Source organism: Lissotriton helveticus, chromosome 1_1, assembly GCF_964261635.1.
Source record: "Lissotriton helveticus chromosome 1_1, aLisHel1.1, whole genome shotgun sequence".
NCBI classification, from domain to species: domain Eukaryota; kingdom Metazoa; phylum Chordata; class Amphibia; order Caudata; family Salamandridae; genus Lissotriton; species Lissotriton helveticus.
In genome coordinates this window covers 91,145,458-91,170,037 of record NC_136057.1, presented here as the reverse complement: position 1 = coordinate 91,170,037, position 24,580 = coordinate 91,145,458, and the positions used below count along the sequence as shown (strand labels likewise).

The 24,580-nt window shown below is 47.6% G+C and overlaps 1 protein-coding gene across 11 annotated transcripts in view; it reads right to left on the bottom strand.

Annotated features, from left to right (window-relative positions):
• The window catches only part of LOC144754962 (uncharacterized), a 225,443-nt gene that overhangs the window by 187,449 nt on the left and 13,414 nt on the right, over positions 1 to 24,580 (bottom strand). For all 11 annotated transcript variants that reach the window (XR_013594886.1, XM_078643369.1, XM_078643541.1 and 8 more), the window contains one exon: positions 22,153 to 22,272. The gene's annotated coding sequence lies outside the window, so the exon portion shown is untranslated. The remainder of the gene's footprint in view (positions 1 to 22,152; positions 22,273 to 24,580) is intronic.

Sequence of the window (24,580 nt, the reverse complement as noted above, 5' to 3'; positions counted from 1 at the left end):
TTTCAAGATTCTAACGCGGACCCGTGAATGTCCTTTGCTGTGTAATGCACTAAATAGCCTTTCTTAAATACACTGCCACTCTCCCTGTCGCACGTGTACTATTTAGCCTGCCGTTGCACTCTCTCTCTCTCTCTCTCTCTCTCTCTCTCTCTCTCTCTCTCTCTCTCTCTCTCTCTCTCTCCTTCACACTCCCACTCTTCCGAACGATTAGCCCCGAAATTGGCAGACTGCCACCCCTAGCACACCACCCAATTGGCTTCAAATACCGCCAGTATTTGCTCAAAACTTGTCTTTAATAAAATCACCCTAATGCTGTGTCACCACCTCTCCTTTCCGAAAAATATTTTGATAAAACCAAGAATTGGCCATAAGGGAAAGGACAGGTAAGACGACTGAGGTTCCCTAATCTGACCCGAAATGAGGGAACTACATGTCAGCGGCTCCTATTATGAGATAAAACACCTCAGATGACGCGACCTTCCCCGTCCCGAATTGTCGCGATACCCAAAACCATAAAAGTAACCAAAACCTCCCCATCTTCTCAGGACGCACCCAATATTGCGTTCATTTGCCCCCCCCCCCCCCCCCGATAAGAGTTTTTAACTATCCTTCATCCCCCGATTGCAAAAGGTGGGTCGACTCGCGACTAACACAGGCCAGCTGTGGCTCCTAGAAATGATTTTTTTATAGGCAAATTTCAGAGTTTGGAATTCGAGAAATGCCACTGAATGCTCACCAACTGAACTGTGGCCTTCTGCCGACAGTACCCTTATAACCCAAAATAAGATGATGCCCCCCCCCATCACAGTTTTCTATGTCCCTAGTTGTCTCCCGATGAGACCCCTGTCTTTTCTAATTGAGTAATCAGGCCATGAGAGGCTGCATAGGAACCAGAATGATGCGTTACAAAGTTAAAGTTTAGACCGAAGCGAAGAAAACGACTACAATGGACCTTGTCGAAAGTGAAAATGTTTAGTTAAAGGGCAGGATGCATTGATAATATAAAAACTGTTTAGCCTATGTTCGTCCCTCAGCGAGAGGCCTATTAGTACCATGTTGATAGCTCACAACACCCTTTTTGTAAATATAAACCCCTAGAGAACGGTATAAGCATTGTCAGGCTGGTATTAAAAAGGTGGGTCCCCGTCAGATGAACTGTCGTGACTATCGTAAACAGTTGTGAAGGAAAGTCATAGTAAACCCAGCAGGCGCACCATCGATCATTAATATGTTCGTTGTGAACCCTAATATAACGGACGTTTCTAATTTCATTTACCTGGAGCTGGGAGAGAAATAGACTTATGTGATTACTTTCATCTGCAAATTCTCTAAAAACTGTCTTTTCCAAACTCCTTCAAGGGTACGGCTGTCGGAGGAAAGAAGGACCGGATGTGGGAGCACGTGGCCTGACTACGGACTATGGAACGTCTGCGATATGGGCCAAGGCGAGACCGCGACAGAACGGAGCTGCAGGACGAGGCACTATCTCCAACAAAATGAGAGGAAAGGGCCAACCTGATGCCCCTGCTCAATGTTCGAATGTGTGCCGAAAGGTCCCCGCTCTCTAGACTCGGTCATGAGCCCGCCTACCTGAAATCTCTCGTTCCCCTAGTTTGTCCCCGATCTGGCCTTGCTCCATCCCCCTTTTTCTCCGACCTACCCTATGGACTATTTTGTACACTCTTCTTCCACCTGAACTTTTGACTATTGATCCCAAAGGACACAGGGCGAAAAAGACCTTTTTGACCAGAAACGCGAGGAAAAGGTCGTGCCCTGCAACACGGAACTTAAGAATAGAGCTGGACTCATAGCTCCACCGCCGGTGCTCCACAGTGCCAACAGAAGACGAAAAATTGCTGAAAACTTACTAAACTTCGAACATTCCTTCACTATCATTTCTGCCACGTCTCGTTTCTCTCCCAGCCAACATTGTATTAATTATGTAACAATCCATCAGTTCACATTATGACATGTACTCACTGCTCTCACCTCGAATCACTTTTGTATTGCATTACTATGACTTTCCTGCTAAATAAGTTTATCAAAGTTTATCAACAGGTCCGCCTCCTAAACCTAGAGATCTTAAATGTAACATTTACGACTCCTCCACCTAGGGTTCCTACTGCTTTTTTCTTATGCCCACCATAATAGAACTGAGTAGAAAATGAACCAGCAAGATGTCTTGAATATGTTAAAGGGAGGACTGTGGAAAATTAGTACGGTTTGGTGAACATTATCTGCGCCATCTTGCCTTTTCCCCTGATGCCACACTTTTGTCGTGCGCACCCGCCATTTTAAGATGCCCTGATCAGAACAAGCCCTTTTGCATGCCACTGGCCCCCGACATAGCCCTTCGCCCTCACCAAGCCTGCACGCTGACCAACCCCCTGCTTGCACCTGCCTTGAATCATAAACCCCTCTTCAGCGCTGCTCTGCCTCAGACCCTCATCCTGTTCCCAGCGCGACACCTCCCTTCTTCCCTTTCATGGTCCCCGGCCCTTTGATGCAAACCCCTTTTTCCCCGTGTGCCCGTTTGTCTTCCTCGTTCCCAGGCCGACACCCAGCTCTGCCGATACTATTCCTTGCCCCTCCCCGTACAATAGAAAGCTTCCCTCATCAAAGGACCCCCGAGTTGATCAAAGCCCCCACCCCATGAGATCCGATCAAACCCCGCATTCCATGAATTGGCGGAATATCCAGCTGCGCGATACTCATCACCTGTTGTGACCAGGGTGGGGACTTCTACTGTAAATGTGTGTGGGAACGGGCCCGGAGGGGGGGATTCCGGGAATGTCTTTCCGTACATCAAAAGCTTTGCCATGAGTATGTAAACTGTAATAAAATCGCAAAACCCTGTATATAAGGGGCCAGGCCTCAGAAATAAGTTAGAGCACCTCAGAACGATACCTGCTGTCTGTTTTGCTGTGTTCTCCTCCGGAGAGAATAAAACCTTGTTTCCTGCTTTCCAGTCTCCAGCGCCTCCCTCTTCATTGATTAATAATTCGTGGGTCACAGAGGCAATACCGCCGGGCAAATATCGATTGTCCCCGACCCGATCAGGTTTAACAATCCCGCAGTTTCCAGTCGTCCCCGACATTACCGCTTTATTGACAATGGTTCCAGCTTCAGCAGACTGGTTCTCGGTGATTGACCTGAAGAACGCTTTCTTCAGCATCCCGATCGCCGAAGAGAGTAGAGACCTTTTCGGCTTCAATTTAGGAGGACGAAGCTTCCGCTTCAAATGTGCTCCTCAAGGCTACTGCGAAAGCCCATTGTGGTAAATAAATAAATTATTACCTGATCTATTTTTGACTATAATCCATAAACGGTTAGCTCAATAAATAAGAGTCAAGATACGAGGTAGCTAGAGTTTGACAGGCTTTAATTAAGCATAAAAGGACAGGAACAGGACAGCCTGTACGGGAATAGGATGGCAGGGCCCGGCAGCTGCCGGGGGCAGGATCTGGGAATGGTGCGCACACCTTTTAATAACAGAACATCAGTATATATAGTTAAACAAAATACATTGCATTCAATACAGTAGGCGTAGCAGTAGGCGGAGTTTGTAGCAGTCGTGAAAGATAAGGCATAAAGTGGGTGTAACAAGAGGTGTGTACAGGGCGTATACATAGACATGTGATGTAAACGTAACAGAATATGTCATAAACGGGGCGGAAACATGGAGGGGGCTACCTGAGCAGCTGGGACCTCTAACCTAGTGGTGCGCGCAAACTGACAATGACGTGTTACCAGGAGGAACTGGGGGCTATGACTTCTGCGCTAGAAGAGGAGACTAAAGTCTGGAGTGTCAGAGCGACATGTACCTAAAGCCTATCTAGTATCTAGTGTTTAGAGAACATGTTGATAGAATCCAAAAGTTATCAGGGCAAAGGCTAACAGACACTAAGACTGGGGCATGCATTATTCTACATGTAATGCGTGTGTGAGGAATATTCTATGAATATTAATACAGTATTTCTCTTACATGGAGACATAAAGGCTAGACCATGACGGAAACTATTGATGCGATTCAGTAGCTTAGGAATGCAGAGAAGGAGGGCTGGACTGATAACTAGAAACATAACATACTCTTGGCAGACTAGGAGGCAGAGCCAGGCCGAGCCGGGCACTGTGAGGCATGAAAGTAAGTGAAGGGTCAGGGATACAGGTGGGGGCTGTATCGCTCCTTGGAGAGGGTTCAGGAAACAGGAGCTGAATCTGAGTCCGGGCCCCTTTGAGGCCTAGAAACGGGGACTTTTCGATGAATTAACGTGCACACTGTAAAACGTGGCAACGTAGCTTTACATAGGCCTGATATTCGTTGTATTCACGAAGACTGGAAACTGGCATACTAGAGATGGACACAACTGTAATTGCGTCTTTAATCGATCATAGGAATACATGCATATCGATCATGCACATATGACATAACATGGGGAACACGTAGGCACATATAACATGGCAAAATTTACTTTTCCACACCATCAATATTCAGTCAGGCTCTGAAAACACAACTAGACACAATTGTGCTGCCAGATGGGTCAACTTTGATCCAGTACGTAGACGATCTACTGATCGCTGCAGACACTAAAGAGATTTGCAAGGAAGCTACGTTGTCGCTATTGCGTCACTTATGTGACATGAAGCACAAAGTCTCCCTTTCAAAACTGCAATTTTGTCGACAAGAAGTAACCTACCTAGGTCACATCTTATCGAAAGAGGGAAGGAGACTGACACCAGAAAGAATACAGGCAATTACAGAACTAAGTGCCCCAAGGACACAGAGAGAGATTCGAGCCTTCTTGGGCATTACATCGTACTGTAGACAATGGATACCGAATTTCTCACTACTAGCCAAGCCCTTGCTGGCACTACTCCGCAAAGACACGCCTAATCCTATGCCTTGGTCTGAAGATTGTCAGACGAGTTTCCACGAGTTGGGTGATGCATTGTGTTCGGCTCCTGTGTTGGGAAACCCCAACTACAGTAAGCCTTTTACATTGTATGTCCACGAAAAAGAAGGTTGTACATTATCAGTCTTAACGCAACTCTTTGGGGACAAACAGCGCCCATGCGCGTATTTTTCGGCAACTCTGGATCCAGTGGCTAAGGCACTGCCAAGTTGTCTAAGATCAACCGCCGCAGCAGCTGTCTGCCTTCGACAGTCTGCTGGACTAGTCATGAATAACACTCTGATCGTTATGGTTCCGCATGCAGTAGACATTTTGCTAAATAGAACAAAGACACAACACTACTAGCGCTCGACTATCCAGTTACGAACTTACCCTGCTAGCAAGTCACATCCACATAAAGAGGTGTGATATACTCAACCCTGCTACGTTATTACCCATCCCGACAGAGACAGACAAGATTGACAAACATGACTGCTGTTTCAGGACAGAAGAAGAGACAAAAGGGAGAGTAGACTTACAGGACACTCCCCTTCCCGAATGCAATAATACTTTATGGGTTGATGGTTCATGTTTCAAGTTGCCGAATGGTGATACGACTACAGCATATGCCGTAACGACATTACACACCATTGTAGAGACTGCACGCGTTTCCCACAATTCTGCGCAAGCTGCAGAGCTTATTGCGCTTACTAGAGCATGTGTGTTGGCGAAAGGAAAGCGAGTGAATGTGTACACTGACAGCCAATATGCCTTTGGTGTGGCTCACAGTTTTGGGAGATTGTGGCGTGAACGTGGGTTCCTTACGTCCCATGGTGCAAAGATACAACATGGTCAGTTAGTTAATGAGCTCCTTGAGTCACTCACCTTGCCCCTACAAGTCGCCATTATAAAATGCAGTGCACACAAAAAGATTCAGGATGATGTTGGCCGCGGGAATGCATTGGCAGATGAGGTTGCGAAAGAAACTGCAAGGAACACAATGAGTCGGATGTATGTTATGGGTCCCGCTAGATGGATTGCTGATGTAGGAATGTGTGAGGACACCATTGAAAGCGTAAAATCGATACAAGCCGAGGCCACTGAGAACGAGGTGAATGAATGGAGAGAAAGCACAGGTAGATTGGATGCGAATGGTTGTTGGGTCGAACTATCAACACCAGCGATGGCTACTACCTAATGCATACGTACTTGCAGTAGTAACGATGGCTCACGGAATTGCGCACATCAGTTCGAAAGGAATATGTAAACTATTGGCCCCAGTATGGCAGAATAGCAATATCCCAAAATATGCAAAGAATGTGGTCGAAAAGTGTATGGTGTGTTTGAAGTACAATCCCGGTAGGGGAACCCCAACTCCAGCTGGTCATTTTGCGCCTCCAACGTATCCGTTCGAGGTTTTGCAGCTCGACTTCATCCACATGGAGAAGTGCAACAATCTAAAGTACGTGCTCGTTGTTGTTTGCGCCTTTTCGAGGTGGGTGGAAGCGTACCCCCCTTAAGGACAACACCGCCTTATCAACTGCCAGAGCCCTTGTCAAAGAGTTCTTCCCGAGGTTCGGTATGCCTAGAATTGTCTGGAGTGATAACGGAAGTGAATTCGTAGGATGCGTGATGAAGAGAGTGTGTGAGTGTTTAGGCATCCACCAAAAATTCCACGCTGCAAATCACCCCCAATCAGCTGGACTAGTAGAGTGCTACAATGGCACTCTAAAACTCAAACTAGCCAAGATCCAAGCCAGTACAGGTCTTAAATGGCCTGACGCCTTGCCTCTAGCACTTTTATCAACCACGATGACTGTCCACTCCAGATTAGGACTTAGCCCCCATGAGATCGTGTTTGGCCGCCCAGCCAACGTCTGGGGCGTGCCAAGACCCAAGAAACTAAGCGAGATAGAACACCCCGTACTGCTTGACTATTTGTGCGAATTGACAACTAAATTGCGTGTTTTACACCAACAGGTTCACAGTTCCTCTCCACCAGCCTCTGACGATCCAGGTCACCTCATCGAACCCGGCTCGTGGGTTTTGGTGCGAAATTTCCAGCGCACCAACAACGGACAGCCGAGGTGGACCGGACCGCACCTAGTGCTGCTTTCAACGAGATCTGCTGTTCGGGTGGAAGGCAAGAAGAACTGGGTACATGGGACCCACTGTAAACGGGTCCCTCTACCCCTTCCATATGACCGGTGGGTCAACAAAGGACTTGCCGACTCTGAGACAGAATCCGTACCTCGCTTCATCCCTTTCAGCGATGCACGTTTGAAGGAAACTAGTACCGAAAAGGAGAGTGATCATATTTTACAAGGACTTGTGTCACCATCTATGCAATTGGACACTACCGAACCTGAGACGCTGTTTGAAGACCACACCGTACCTGGGAAACGACGGTACGACCTGCGGTCTAAACAAAGAGACTAATAAACGATTGACCTAATGTGATTTCCTTTTCCCCCTAAGAACTATTTTTAGATTTTTCAGCTCTCTCGTCCCAGGGGAACTAGCTCATTTTTGATTTTTCGAACCGCCATCCGGTTCTGCTGCTAGGGTCGTGGTTGAAGTCTGGGGAGTGCAACTGGGAAGTTCTAGGTCCACGGTTCTGATTGGTCCACGGGAGTTACCCCGGACTGAGCAGAGCGCGCTCCCTGGGAGAATCAATAAACCACCGCGGGCAGCAACTAGAGGATGGAGTTTCCAAGGGTAGAGAGACCTATCAGACTCACGAACTTCGGAAAACAGTTATGCACGATACTGTCCAAAAGAAGATTCCTGATACTATGTGTTTCAATGTTATGTAGCATACTTGTGTTTTTTACTGGTTATACTCTATTCGTATTTAAAGTTACCTTCTCGAATGACACCCAGACACCACCTCCTCCCACTATTTCTCCACACTACTTTCACCCTCTACCTGAACACGAGTCTGCCCGAAGACTCGAATTTGTAAACAACTCTTTCATTCAGCTCCTACACCAACACCAGTCCATAATGAACACATCAAACTGTTGGATATGTGGACTCATGCCACACACAACCGATAAGGGGATCCCATACTTCATTTTGCCATTCAGCTACTATGGTTCTCTGTGGGCTTTCCAGACCATGTTCCTATTTGCCCTAGAACCATACCCGACCCGTTCCACTGCGAGTGATTCCAGTAACAAGGCACTGATTGCAGGGATAAGAAATATGAGTAGGGATATCGACACATATCTGACAATCCCCAAAGATGAACTCAGTCCCTACACCCGTTGGAACGTGACTAAACATGGGGTTTACCTGATCAAGAGCCAGGCAGCAAGGAAATCCCGCCCAGTTTGGATAGTGCCCCACCGAGGTCACTTATGCTCACAGGGTATTGGTAGGGACCCCACAGCACAGTTAGGAAAGAGCATTTGAACGGAAACATATGTATTTGCTTCCCGAACTTCCCCTATACTTTTGGCACACATGGCACTAAAACTTTCACAGGCCCTGATGGAGCTATCTACAAAATCAAACATAACATCACTTGTCTGACCAAATTCGTAGTATACATTATAGAATGCCATTGTGGCAAGATCTATGTAGGCAGCACCATCAGGACTTTCAAGGAAAGAATTTCGGAACACATAAGAGCTATTCAGAAGAGAGACCCCAAATACCCGGTAGCATTACATGTAGCGTAATGTCAACCACTGGAAGATGACATCAAAGTACGTGTTTTCGGGATAGACATGATTCCCCTCGATATCAGAGGGGGCAACCGCGAACTGAAGCTCAGACGCAGGGAGGCCACATGGATCATGCGTTTACAATGCGTGGAACATGGGCTCAACTACGATCCTGAGCTTCAATTTTTCTTGGGCGACTAACCAGCCGTCCTGGGGACCCTTCTTTTACAAAGACTAACTGAATCTTTGATGTATGATCATTTAGGAACTCACAGTGTTAAACACAGACACCGCTAGATATGCTCATAATGCTCCAGGAAGATAATTAAGTTACCGACTGTCTGTACTGTGTTGACACATGATTTCTTGAGATACTGTACCATGTAATGTTTTTAACCCATACTATGGTCTAATGTTGTTAAGTAACCATACTATGTAAGAACCTAGACCATAAATGTTTTTTGAATCTGTTTAGAATAATGGAAAGCTCACTAATAAGTGGTGATAGTGGGGCACCTTCACTCTAGGGGCCATCAGAACTTTCATTCAGCTCACCTCACAGCACAACTGGCCACTGAGCATGCGTCAACATAATTGCTGATATTACTCAATTTTCGATCATCACCTCGTTCAGGTACTGCGATCGGAATTTTTACGCCCATATAGTCAATTTTGACGCGCCCCCCACTATAGACCATTTACTTTTTACTGCTTCGCTTTCACCACTTTATCCTTGGTGAGAAGAACTATTTCTGAGCCAGTATACATCTCCTTGTACTTTTTTCCTTTCGAAGATGGCGTCGATTTCTAGTCCTCCCACACCTCGACATCTTCGACATCCACGAGTCCTAACCAGCAACCCCTGCGACCTTTTTACCCATAAACTCCAGACATGCGTTTTATGCTGGTTCATATACTGTGGGTTCCTTTGTCATACTATATTCTTCTCGTCCTGATGAGACGATAACATCTCAGAACTGCATATATCGCCATATACCTTTTCCATTTAAAGATGGCGCACCTTTTTCTCGCCACCTATCACTTTGACATCCTTGATGTCTATCATTCTTATAAAGCGACCCCTCCCATTTGGTCACGTGTCCGTACCGAGAGACGACGACCGGGAACCACAGGAGGAGGGATACCTTAACACGGGTAAGCGGGAATGAAAGACACACTATAAGTCATTTTCCTTCCTTCAGAAATGTATGTTTTAAAGCCCACAGAACTGGGCTTTCTTAGAGCTAACCTGTGCGCATGCTTTTCCTTTATCCCTTGCAGCGCACCGCCACTTAAGAAACGCACCCGTTTCTAGCGAGCCTTTTATCAGATGGATCCCCTCCCAGCTACCGCCTGACACACACCAGTAGTCAGGTATTCCGTTAGTTCAAGCCTCTTTAGGCTCACCGTCAACACGAGATGTAATGTTTTTTTAAAGCACCTTGTTACACCGCGCCTTTAGCCGTTTGAACCAATGTGACTTTTCTTCGTTTCTTTTTGCTGTCTTTTTTCAAATAGAGTATCTAAATTCGAAGATATCTCGCAATTAATAAGGCAGATTACCAAGACATAAGTACCTTTTACGTGACTATCTTTATGGAACATATCGTTTCCAATTAGTCACATATGGATTAACCAGTGGTAAGAATACCGCATCCACTGTCCGCCATCTATTATACTGAATAGATGCCATCCCCCTTTGGAATGCTTTCCTAATGATCCTTTTTGTGTTTTCTCCTTTAGTCTCTCTCCTATATAACCATACAGCACATGAATATAAGTCCAGACCTAATGTCAATCATTACGATTGAACCGAGCCCTAAGGTAATTAATCCATCATGTAGAGAGAGATTTCTTTGCGCCGTAACTGAATTTTTGCTTGCCTTTATATATCACGGATAAACACCCTTTCCAAACCACATCACGTTACCGTTATAGTCCATCACCAACATCCCCACACAATAGTTCACCATTATAATTTTCTATTGGATGCTTCACCACCGCACGAACCTTCGGAGTGCAAGATCACCGTGTATGTGTTAAGTGTGACCACACACCCAAGCGTTATGTCACAGGACCTCACGTCTGTGCACCGCCACCCAAGGGTAACCACCCACATCCTTGGGGTGGCACACTTCCCAGATCTTCAACGTCATCACCATACACGACCACCATGTGCGAACTCAGACGCACGCCACAACTGCATGTTGGCTGCACATCTTGTCACCATTTGCAGTATGTCACAACGATAAGACGCATTACTGAATTTGCATATGTTATTCTTGTATCACCAGCCCTGAAGAGTCGTGTTGACTCAACTGTACACGACGAAACACGTGTCGGCTTTGTATGACATTCCTCAAGTCTGGAGAGAATAAACCATCTTCTTGCTGTGACTAAGAACACACTAAAGAATCTGCTTCTGTTTCCTTGAATACTCACCAGTCATTGTACTGTTTATGTGATACTTTACTCTAGTTGCGAGAGCAAAACTGTATTCCCCTATACTTTTGGCAGCCAAAGGCACGTATTTCGTTTGCCACGACCAAGCCTACACGTGGTTGCCCCCTGACTTCTCAGGTACATGTTTTATCTCATTTCTGCTGCCTCCCACCTGCACGGCCAGAGCAGATTACCATCGGACAAGGACCGCTAGGGGTGTCGTGAGTAAAGACGACACCGCGGGTCAGGAATTTGCTGACTTCGCAAAGGGTTTTCTGCCATTTTGGGGGCCTATGGTGAACAGCAGAAATATTCGCCAGTTATCGAGGATAGTTGAATCCGCCGTGACTACGACGGCCGGAGCACTTGGCAATCTGACAACCGAGCTTCAGTCGGATCGACTTATGACCCTTCAGAACCGAATTGCCTTAGACATCATACTCGCCGATCGTGGTGGTGTGTGTAGAGTCATCCAATCCAGTTGTTGCATTTTCATCCCTGATAACGCACCGACAGTATACCAGGCCATCTCCAAACTACACGAAATATCTGGTTCCCTTCACGTTGAGAAAGGGGATTGGTCCCTGCTGGGGTGGTTCTGGGAGCTGATCACTGCCTGGGGATGGAAAACCTTGATCTTCATTGGGATGATCTTGGCACTTCTGTTCATGTTTTGCCTGTGTATACAGTGTGCTCCTGCACTATGTGGCCTCTGTGCTACCTCGTGTGTACGGAAGCCTGTGTCCCAGGACGAGCTGAGTAACAGAATGATGCTACAGCAACATCTCCACGAATTTCTTCATACCGATTTGGACTCAGATTAGCATGAGTTATTGCCTTATATGAGGGCAAAAGGAGGGTCTGTGGTTCTTAAAAATCCGGACCCTGTTGTTCTCCCGATATCGAGGTCCAATACCCGTGTCACAAAATCTCAACGTACCAAGACGATTTTGGCGTCTATGAACCGATAATAATTAGGACATCATTCCTATGTATTTGCGTCACAATCGAGGGTTGCCAACTCCCCAAAATCGTAGTTTCCGTCCCCATCCCTTAAACTCCATTTTGTGAACGGCATCCATCTTGCATCTTGCCCTCATGTTAAGTCAATTAAAGGTCGAGCTTGATCAAAAAGGACACGTCCACCTTTCGCGACTTCCCCCTGACCTGTCCCAACTGACTCCATTGCCTTAAGCCAAACCTGTTTTAGCAGCTCCCCGCCCAGTGGCCGAATACGATAGCATCAATACATAACATTCCACAAACCATTCACTACATACAGACCATGCTTTCTGCAAACATGCACCTGTCCACGTTCCTTGTTTATGGCCAGTTTTATGACTGGGTTGTACCTTTCTTTATTGAGGTTTCATCGATATCTGATGGGAGTTCCAGGCCTAACTGGGTAATCTATCAACGAACTGGACATCTAAAGTATGGGCTTGCTTACATGACTTCGCTCTTTGTATTATTGTAGAAATATGTGTATAGCCATATCATAAACTCAGGAATTCTTGCTTGCAGCTATTATTTTTGCATATAAGGAGACGGCTGGTTCTGTAAAAACGAACAGTCTCCCGAGAACCTACTCTCCGTGTGGTGTACTTCTGGGACACGTGTTACTTGGTAGCTACCAATAAAACTTGATCTTTGACGGTAACTAGAAGACTCAGTGTTTCTGTGGTCCGGAACAAGGGAGAACTCAGAGGTCTTCGGGTGCTACCCCCTGGCACCACCGGGTTCCTAAAAACCCGGCACCTCAAACGGGACCTACACTGCACTGATCGCACCAGGGAGAGTGCAACTACTCTTTGCTGGGTTCGGTAGGGGGGTTGGGGGGGGGGGGGTTGTTTGTGGTGGGGGGGTGAATGGGGTGGCTGTGTACGTCCTGGCACTGGCAGGGGGAGGGCTGGGTGGCATGTTTTGTTGTTACGCTACTCCTGCTCGTGGGTGGGGGAGGGGGGGATTTCTTCAGAGTTTGAGTGGTTGGGGGGACTGTGGGGTTGGAGGGAGTTATGGGGGGAAACTGTTTTTGGCATCGAGTGTACCGTTGTTCGAGCCCCTGGGAGGCTGCTTGCAGATGCTATATATGGTTGCCCGGATGGCCATGGCCAGTGCTTATGGGATACAAATTTTTAACTTGGAACGTGCGTGGACTGGGCTCCTGCACTAAGACACAGGGTACTGTCCTTTCTTTGCCGCCATGGAGTCTCTGTGACGTGTTTGCAGGAAACGCATCTGAATGAGGAGGGTGCTCTTAAGCTGGCAAAGAAGTGGAGGGGTCGGATGTTCCATTCCTCCTTCTCTACCTCTGCTAGGGGGATCCTGATCTGGGTGGCACCCGGGGTTCCCCTGGCGGTTCAGTTTGCCAAGGCAGATATTGAGGGCAGATATATACTTTTACGGGTGAAGCTGGATGGGAGGGATTTCCTGCTGTTGAATTCCTACGCACCCAATGTAGATGACCCGAGTTTCTTTTCCAACTTACAGGAGCTTATTGTTTCAGATTTAGATGCCCCCCTCCTCTGGTTTGGAGATTTTAATTGTGTACTAGATCCGCTGCTGGACAGGCATCCTCCCCGCGCGGGTACGAAACCGCGGATGACGGCGCGTCTCCGGGAGGTGATGGATAACCTGGGTGCTGTCGATGTGTAGCGCCTCGGTAATCCGGGAATGAAACTATACACTTGTTACACCCCCACGCACAATACACATAGTAGGCTCGATAGAGTCCTTGCTGCCAATCTCGGCGCATCCCTTGTCTTATCGGTCACCCATCTGGCTCGGTTTTTGTCTGATCATTCGCCCGTAACGTGCGTAGTACAATGGGTGGACCAGTCCTCCCGCCCACGGACCTGGAGGATGCCGGGGGATCTCCTGCAGGATCCGGTAGGAAGGGAACATGTGGAGACGATCCTACGTACCTACTTGGACCTAAACTGGGGAGATAGCAACATGCCTTATGCGACCAAATGGGACGCTCTCAAGGCGGTTGTGCGGGGCGCATGTTTTGGCTTTGACTTATGGGGTCCGGAGACAGCTGCTCCGGGAGCTCAAGTATGCTGAGGAGCGCCTCTGCCACTGTCAATCCTTATCGGAACCGGATGGGTCGGACCTGGACCCTGAGCGGATGGCCCGTGAGGGCGTTCATGATATCCTTACCCGGCTGGATAGGTTTACTCTCGGCCGATATCGCCAGCGACTCCACCGTGAAGGGGACAAATCGGGCCGCCTGTTGGCCTGGATTCTTCGGAGGGAATCGGCACCTGCACGGATAGTGGCGTTGAGAAACCCCGCTGGGGACCTGGTACACTCGGAGTCGGACCTCCTCGCGGTGCTTCGCACTCATCTGCAGGCGGTGTATACAGCGGACCCCCTAGTGACGGAGGCATCGTATCAGCCATACCTTCGAGGTTTGACCCTCCAGACCCTCTCTGGGGAGGATGCAGAGGAACTGGATGTTGCCGTGACGCTTCAGGAGGTCAGAGTGGCGTTGGCCGCCCTACCGACGGCTAAGACGCCGGGTGGAGACGGTTTTCCACCAGAGTTCTATCAGGCGTTTGCGGATACCCTCGCTCCCCATCTCCTGCAGGTTTACCATGAGGCGCTGGAGCGTGGCACACTCCCACCCACCATGCAACAGGGTGAGGTCTGCATGCTTCTGAAGCCGGGAGGGGATGGCTGTGATCCCGCGGCCTACCGGCCTATCACTCTAATCAACACCGATGCAAAAATCCTCACTAAGATTTTAGCCACCCGGCTGGCGCCACATATGGCGCGCTTAGTCCATCAAGATCAATGTGGGTTCATCCCGGGCCGCAACACCGCCATGAACCTTCGGCGCTTAAACCACGTTCTCCATGAAGTGCGAGATAGGGAGGATCGGTCCTGGTGTCGATAGACCTGGCTAAAGCCTTTGATACTGTCAGCTTGGGGTACCTTTTGGAGGTGCTTCGGATGGCTGGGGTGGGGCCCTTCTTCTGCGCCTGGATCCAGATTCTCTACAGTGCGCCTACGGCCAGGGTCAGACTCGGGCGGCCCGATCGGAGGAGTGGCAACTGGGCAGGGGCACCCGTCAGGGGTGCCCCCTGGCACCGCTCCTATTCGCACTGGCGATTACGCCCCTGGCGGTGTCGCTCCGAGCGAAGATGGCCCCCTGGGGGATACAAGTGGGGGATACTGTGCACTTGGTCTCGCTGTACGCCGATGACGCGCTGTTCTACCTGACCTCCCCCCGGGAGTCGCTGCCGCTCCTGTTACGGCACTTGGATCGTTTTGGTGCAGCTTCTGGGCTGCGCCTTAATCCTGAGAAGTCCTTGATCTTCCCCCTTGCGGGCTGTGGTGAGGACCCCAGAGTGGGTTTCCCGTACCTGGGACTGAGGTGGGAACTGGAGGCCTTCCGATACCTGGGAATCCAAGTGGCCGTGTCCGATGAGCAGTTGCTGGCCCGGAACGCCGACCGAGTGCTCAGTTCCCTACAGCAGTCCGTGTCCTTTTGGAATACGCTCCCACTCTCTCTCATGGGAAGGTTGGCCGTCTCGAAGATGGTGATGTTGCCAAGAGTGTTGTATATACTGCAGAATACCCTGTGCCCTCTCCCCCCTCGTATATTCAACAAACTTAATACGCTGCTCACCTCCTTGCTTTGGGCGGGCAGGCGCAGCAGGGTTGCATTACGCACGGCTGTCAGACGCTGGGAAGAGGGGGGTCTAGAGGCCCCGAGGTCCGACCTATACTATTATGCGACCCAACTTCTGCCAGCCACGCGCTGGTTCGCGGGTACAGACAACTGGGAGTTGCGACTCCTGGCGGGTAGAGCGGATGAGAGGACGCTACAGGTGGCTCTGATGCGGGGTAGAGGAGCGGATGAATCCCTGCCGTATGTTGTTCGACACACTGCGGGACTTTGGCAGCGAGTTGTGGAGAGGGTGTTGAGGCGGGCCCCATTTCATAGGGAGCTACCGGTGTGGATATTGGCACCGGTGACGCTGATGGAGGAACACATGTCGTTCCGGGAATGGCGTGAGGGTGGCTGTGAGACTTTGGCAGACCTGTACCCGGACGACTCTTTCGTGACCCTGGAGAGGGCTACGGAGGCCTTTGGGCTCACGGGGGGGACAGTATCTCCATTATAGAGGCCTGCAGGACATGGCGAGGGCGACCTGGCCACAATATCTGGAGGCGCCCCAGGTGTCCCCTACTTTGAATATCTTATTGTCAGGGGACGGCGACTGATAACGCGGCTATATACGGCTATGAGATGTGATTCGGCCCCCCCGATATCCCCGTCTTGAGCGGCATGGGAAGCGGATCTAGGGGTCGCCTTGGACCCGGGACAATGTAAAAGAATAGGGACACTTACCAGGAAGGTGTCGTGTAATGCACGTTTCAAACCGACCCATTTCAATTTTGTACATCGCACTTACATGACCCCAGTTGCTTTACACCGCATCGCCGCGGATAAATTGGATGCCTGTCCTAGATGCGGTACAGTCAGAGACGAATTTCTCCATCTGGCTTGGGAGTGCCCGCTGGTCGGAGACTTCTGGAAGGCAGTGGTAGTCCACATCCGAAAGATCACGAGCCTGCGTATTGACCTGACCCCGCTTCACTGCTTGCTGGCCCTGGTCCCCAAACCTAGGAAGAGGAACCTATCATACAAAATGTTGCAGCTGCTCTTGGTGCTGGCTAGGAGACGAGTGGCTATTACCTGGATGGAACAGAGGGCATTGGACATGTCATTGTGGCTTCGGGATGTTGGGGAATGGACATTGGCTGAGGAGACACACATGCAGCGTACGCGTAAGGATGAGAGGCTGCAGGAGGACTTGCTCGCCTGGCGTATGATGTGCGCTGTGGGGTCAGTTGGCAGCGATTCCGATGCAACCAGTGCTGAATTGTTCTCCCCTGAGGAGTCGGGGCCTGAGGACGGGGAGGCTGGAGGTGGGGAGGGAGAGCTGGTGTTGGGGTAATGCCCTGATGACTACGCACAAGGTTCCTTAATGTCAGTTTCTATGATTGCTTTGCATCCCGAGGATTTGACTCTTGTATCTACTGTTATATCTGCACCTGCTGGAGCCATACTGGGACAATGAACTGTGTACACCTGTATTTTCTTTCTAACTATGCCAATTTTGGGGGGGATTATGTTGTTCATCTTGCTGAAAAAATAAAGTTTAAAAAAAAAAAAAACTAGGGGAACACACAATTCTTCCCTCTGTTGGTGTTCACAGTCATCGTCGTCCTGTGATTCGGCTTTGAGTGCAGAGCGCATCGAGTAGAGCCGAGGGGGCCGAACCGGAGTTCATAAGCAAGCAGAGCGGAGCCTGGAATGACTGCCTGGGTTTGTTTTGTGACCGGTTCCCGCTCCCGCAGGTTTCTCCCTTTTGGATCTGCTGCGAGGGCAGGAACGGCCACTGCCGGCACCGAAGTGCTAAGGCGCTGCTGGTGCGGTGGCCGCTGCAGGGGTCAAAGGAGCATTGGCCTGCGGTGCTGCTGGTGAGCCGGCTGCTGCTGGGCACAGAGGAGCACAGAGGAGCACAGAAGAGCCTTGGCATGTCGCCTGGTTTTACGTATATACCAAGCATTGAGCAGAGCTGAGCTGAGGAGTGGAGGGAAGTGCCTACATCTGCCGTCTGTAGTGTGGCTGGCTCTGGATCCCGCTCTTGCTCCTGAAGGATTACCAGCATTCTCCCTTGTACTCTTGACAGCGATGAATAGCAAAGAACAAGCAATGAACAGTGAGTGGTGAGTGAAAAGTGGCAAGGTGTGTGGCGTGTGGCGAGTAGTTAAGGTTGATCGGTCAGTAAGTCGCTGAGCCTTTGGAGTCTGTAATAAGTTTGTACTAAAAAATCTGTGAAATTATGCAAAGGGGAAAGTGACAATAGACTGTGACCCTGTTGAAGCACCCCTCGACCCCTGAATTACTCTGCATGCCTAGACTACAGAAAGCCCTACCCGGAACCCGGATATTAATCAATCGATTAATTAATTTATTTATTTGATAAGTTACCAGCAGTACCAACGGATTCAGTACTGAGGTGTGCTTTGGGGGTGTTTTCCCTTGGAGGTGTTTTTGTCCTATCAAGGCACCCGTTGGTCTTGTCACTGGCCCGTTTGATTTTCTGAAAGAAGCAAGACTTCTTCACCTTATTATGAGGTAAGGAAAGGAGCGGCCACCTTTCCCTCCTATCAAAAGGAAAAGAAAAATACAACAAACACTAATATTAGATACGTTTAAAATAAAACAGGCAGGTGACATACACTACTTTAAATAATCTAAGGTCCATACATTTTGGGAAATTGGGAAAGTCGCCGTCAAAGTTTGATTTTTATGAAAGATCCAACCGGTGCTATGCTAACTAATCCATGTGATCTTCATTTTCCAACTAAAGCACTGAGTAGAACAAATATTATATCCCCTAAGCAAGGAGTAAGTGAACAATGGATGAATACAACAGCAACCCAGAAACTCTGCAGCGTTGGAGTACTCCGTATCAAAAAGAAGTTTTGAATAGTAGTCCACAATTCATTCATTCTTGTGACGAGGGACATGATTTTCAAGGACCACAAAAAGAGAAGTATAAGGACCTATCATTCATAAATGGGCAACACCATAGCCCAGGTACTCAGGTACCAGGAAGTGGGAACGCGGGAGTAATTTGGGATTTATTCTTCAAAACCTCTCAATTAACTCTGGAAGCTTTAACATATCAGTCCAACAAAAAGGAGGACCAAATAGATCTCTTAAGCGCTACGGCATCCTCTGTTACCGGAATTGAGCAGAAGATAACAAGGCAAAATAATCTAATAGTAAGGGCACAATCTCAGCCAATATCTACATATGCAGAGTGTAGTTGTGCCCCACTAATTAACAAACTAGCTACCATTCTGGATATTTAAAAACAATAATGGACGATGTAAAAGTGAAGTTTCCTAATGTGGGAATTCAAACCATCAAGACCGACTGCCCCTCTAAAGGTACAATAAAATGTATAGACAATACTGTTGTTGTTAAAGAAAAAATAGATGATAAAACAAAAGATCAAGAAGTGATAGAGCTATGCTCGACACAATCAACATTGACAGACGCAGCTCCGGACGTTCATCTATCAAAAAGACAGAGGAAAAAACAACGGAAAGCAAGAAATAAAGCTTCTAAAAGTATAAAAAATACAAATGCATCAGATAGTGAGATTGAACACTGCAAATAACCATGACCAAATATCATATTGTGAAGGTGAGGGTTAACAAATGTCTCCAACAAAACCCTTTCACCCTCTATTTAATAAGGATCTATCGGAAGTACAAGCAGTTATGAAAAATAAATGCCTAAACAATCAAGCTGATAGTATAAAAATGATAGAGAATGGGAAAATTCAGTCCTTAGAAATGCTGCAAGTGGAGGAAAGTAATAAACAGGTGGAAACTAAGCCATCACAATTGGAAACAAATAGAGCAAAGAGCGAGAGTATCAGAGGGGATGAAACTAATAGAGATTTGTTAAGTGGTGCAGGTAATTTTTACGCCGGAATATAAATCTAGGGGTAATAATGAAACACCTTGCAAACATCCGGACCCAACACAAGATGGCAGGATTATGCAAAGCATGCGCATCTACAGCATACATGCCTCGAACAGAGGATTAATGGCCCCAAATCCCTGCTGTGGTATCTTGTCATGTTGTGGCTGAGTGTGCCATGTGATGGTGCTTGGAGTGATTTGGTTATTTTTGACAAGGTGGAGTGCTGAATGGTTAGGCAAATTTTGATTTTCTTTGTTTTTGGGATCGTGTGATATAGTGCGGTACCTACCGTATGATGTAAGTAAATAAATTACATCGCTAATATACCACAGGGATGGGGGGGTGAGTGCTATTAGGGCTGAAGCCTTGCTGATTATATGCAGAATAACTGGTCTGGGAGGTCACTACTGACTAGAGCAGGTTAGCAGCTGCACAGGCCTTGGGCATTGATCCTATTGAGGATAATATGTGACGGGCACTGGTAACTGGAGCTGGCTAGCAACAACGCTAGCCTCTGGTATTCATTACAGGCAGGGTAACAATACATGTCAATATTGACTGGAACTGGTTGGCAGCAGAGTTGACCTCTGGTTTTGAATATTTGCAGGATTTAAGGTACAGGGGTCACTACTGACTGGAGTTACTTAGCAGGATAATATGTGTCAGGGGGCCAATACTGACTGAAGCTGGTTAGTATGATCACTAGTCCCAAGGTGCTAATAATGACTCAAGTTGGCTACAATGATAACAGGTCCCAGGGGCCAGTACAAACAGGAGCTGACTAGTAGGCTTACATACAGGTCCAAGGGGCCACTACTGACTGGAGCTAGCTAAAAGAATAACAGGAACAAGGGTGGTGGGGGTGTGAGTGGCACCAGTCACTGGAGTTGGCTAGAAGCATTGACGACCTTGGGTACTGATTAAATGCAGGATTCCAGGTCACAGGAGGCACTGCTGAATACAGCTGGATAGCAGCAGTGGTGGCCTCTAAGAAGAAGGAATTGAGGAAGCATAACTGGATATACTGGTTTCTTTAATACAGATAACTGGTTACACATGAAAGCCACAAATTGCATTGATATATTACATTACCAAATTACAATATTCTTATATTAATTTGATGTGACTGTTCGCCTTAATATGCCTGCAAAGTTACATGATTCTATTAGGGCCCAGAACCATTTTATTTAGTGATGTCCATCTGCACACTTTCCTGCATCTTGTAGTAAATTGAATATTGTCAAACAGAAGTGTTATTTCCAGAAACAGTGAATTCTGCAGCTTGTCTGTGTATCTTTTATCTGCACCTCACGGACTCATCACATTCCTCTCGAGAGAAGATCCTGCCTCCTACTCATTAGTGTTGTTTTAGTAACTGTTTCTATCACGTGTTCATGTTTCATTGACTTGTATTAGGAGAAAAGTGCATAAAAATACATGGGGAGCATTAGCATTATATACTCCAACTTGCTTTAGGGTGGATGCTCTCGTCCATTGCAAAGACAATTGTCACTTGTTAGTTTGCTTGGCCTTTTGCTATTTTTGCATTAAATGTATGATAGATTTGTTGGCCTCCCAGTGTGTTGTGTTTTATTTTACATGGCACAAAAGATGCTGAGGAAAATGACAGTCCAGTATACACATTCTTCATATAAATCAACTCACCGTATTACTGTTCTGGAGGTTCAGTCCTACAGACATTATCTCTAACTGAACGCAGGAACCCTAGGAAGCATGTGCTTTTCAAACCAGTTGCCCTCTGATGCGGCGTCCGTCCTCATTATTCGATAAGTCAGTATGTCCTGAATTTTAGGAGGGTTACCGTGTCTAGTGCACCCTGTTAGACAGCGCTCACCTGTGGCAGTAAGATGTTAATAGGCACCTTATCACCTATGCACGGTGCAGGGCTTTGAGTTACAGAGCTCCTCACGCTGTGGAGAAGATTAGGTCACGTTTACCCATTTTCCCATAATTGGTCCTGATGAAATGCCAACAGATTGCTCCATGACTACAGAAGGCATGAAAAACGTTGACCTGAAGTATAGACCCCAGCTTACCAGCAGGTCCATAGGTGATGGACACTTTTACACAGTGATAGGGGCCATTAGTTCCTCAGTTTCTTTGCCACTGTTTTTAATATCAACATGGACCAGTATGATCACATTAACTATATTGCGGCAACTGGTCGATAGTTGATCTTATATTCAGGCTTTCACCAATCTCACATCTTATGACACAACATCCTCTGTCCTACGATGCTCATCCGGCATACTTAATAAAAGATCTCCGACAAAGTGCCCTCTGGTGGTGCCCGCCAGGCATTGTAGCGCCGGCATGGTGAGGAGTATAGCCCAATAATGAAGCATGTCACCATCAGGTGAGTGAACGCAACTTGTCTTAAAAGCACCTGCTTCCTAGGGTGTCTGCATTCAGTTACAGATAATGACTCTGGGACTGAACCTCCGGAACAGTATACTGTGATTTGATTGTGTTTTATTTTAACAAATGTACATAGCAGATATTGGCGCTTGCTTGTTTCACAAAAATGATCGGATACCTGCCTCAGAGCGCACTTCTTGCAGACGAGTATGGGGTTATCATGTTGCTGCTACAAGCTCCTTACCTGAGCGAGTTATCGGGAACGATGCAGGGGGCAGAACCAAACCAGCTACACGTGGAGATCAATGACAAATACTGAAGAATGAACAGAGCTTCCAAGCTGGTGACCATTACTTAATTGATCCTGAAAATAAAAGACGTTTTTAGTATTCTGGTGACTCATGACCATAAAAACAAAGGTTATAAATTCAATATTATGTCAAATACTTAAAAAATGGAACTGGATGTGCTGAATCGATGTTGCCCCAGGTCATGCGTGACACCTTCCACCACTATTGCTTATGGTACTTGTAGTTTTGTTTTTCTCATTAAAAGGATGGGTTATAAAGTCCCAGTGTTCTAAGCGATGTTGGTCAAAATCAGAGGCCTGAGTGAGGATGAAGCATGACACTGCTCTGTTTAGCAGTGAGATGAATGACAGTTCCCCAGCCCTTCCATTCTTTGACAGACAGAGGCTCATCAGCCGTTCATATTTGTTTGCAACAAGAAAGAAACTTTTATTGCAGCTTGTGTCAACTGAAGAGATAAAACCCTTGGGCGTGTTTAATTAACTACTGACAAACATGAACAATCAAGAACATGAGTTTCTGGAAAACTATCAAGCACCCAATCAATAAAACAGCCGCACTTCACACCCAGGAATTCTTGAGGCTTTGGAGAGGGTGAATTGCACGTGGTATAAGAGGAACATTACATGACTCAAAGCTCACTTCTCAGGGATGTACTGAACTGCCAGCCTCATGGCACACTTAGCCATCTCTTCACCTCCTCCTCCTCCTCAAACTGTTGACCAGCTATCAGGGCAAATGAGCCTGCAGCAAAGCATCGCTGGCTTGGTTCCACACCGGACCAGGCAATGTGGTCAACTCCATACTCCTCCAAGTCAGCATGCTCTCTGGTCGAGCCAGTCCTAACCCCACATGGATGTTCCCCATCACAACTATTTTAATGGTACTAAGTTATGTTTCTGCTAAATGTAGGAGTCAAAAAGTGAAAGATTTTACTAGGAAGTACTGAAAGAGAAATCATGAAGTTTTTCAATATTTCTGAGTCTGCCACAGTACACAGGAGCATTATTTCTCTACAGCAGCAAATCATGTATGTGCCCTGTAGAAAGCTTGTTCGAATGAAACATGGAATTTATTGCAGCCTACAATTCATGCAACAACATAGAGTGCAAGATAACTTGTGTTATTATTCCAGCAGAACGAAATGCCATTCCTAATGTGTACGTCATTTTAAAGACAAACCCAGAAAAATGTACGGTCAGTGTTGTTCTTCTGCCTGTTAAAAGACAATCTCCATTAATGTGTCAAATCTCCATTAATGTGTCAGTAATTAAAACACTATGAGAAACCCTACTCTATGGCAGGGTGCTGCCTGCCACTATATTGCAGGTTACTTCCAACATAATCTGATTTATACATACATACTCCAGGGTGCTGCCAGCTACCGGGTCTGCACACAGCAGTCTAGAGCCACTCAGGAAGGAGGTAAGCTCTTCATTTCATCTTAAGCCCTTAGGTTACATTCACAGCCTGATGGGTCCGGAGAACTTTATCCTCGCTCTAACTGCGCCGACGCAGCCCAACATAGTCTGTGTTGTGTGCTGGGTGATGCCTGGCATCTTATTATCGTTGGCGGATGGATGAAGCTCTGATAAGAGCTACTACAAGAAGAGCAGAGAAACAGGACCACAGATCGCCACAGAGTGATAACTGCCCAGAAGCTGAAGAAAGAACTCTGGAACAGCAAACCTCCTACACCCTGGAGATTCTCCAGAGTAAGCAAATGATGGTAATGAAATGCAAATTGCAGCATTAAGGTCACTGTAACACTGGGCAGGGGACGGGAGGAAAAGAACCGGATAATGTTGAGTGGTGGCGTATTGAACTGACGTCCTCCCCCTCTCTGCCTCATTATCAGCATGACTGGAACAGGGGAGAAGCCTGTTCCTGGGAACAAGCCGACGAATTGGATGACGGCCTTTTAACTGGAAGACACACGAGTACGCAGCTCCGCCCCCTGATGACGGCGCGGGATTCCTAGGGGTAAAAACGCGTAAGAAGATGTCCTGGCGTGTGAAGTCACCGACCGAGGATCGAGAGTGGGAGAGCGGCCCGGAGGAGCAGAGAACAGAGCTTTTGGAGGCGAACCCGAGGCCGACAGAAGTAAGCCAGGAGGCCACTGGATCCGTGAATCGCCGTGCCACACTCCCGAGGGAGGAGTGTGGCTACAACAGGTACGGCAGCGTTTGGCGGGCTGGGTAGGAAGACGGGGTTCTTCTAAACCGTAGCCGCGTGTGTGCCAGAATATCTGCCCAACCTTTCTTTGTCCTCACCGTGTAAATATACCCCTTCTCACCAGTAATCACGCCTCTGCACCCTCGCACGTTTAATAAAGTGTTTAGCACCTTAGCACGGGTGTCTCCT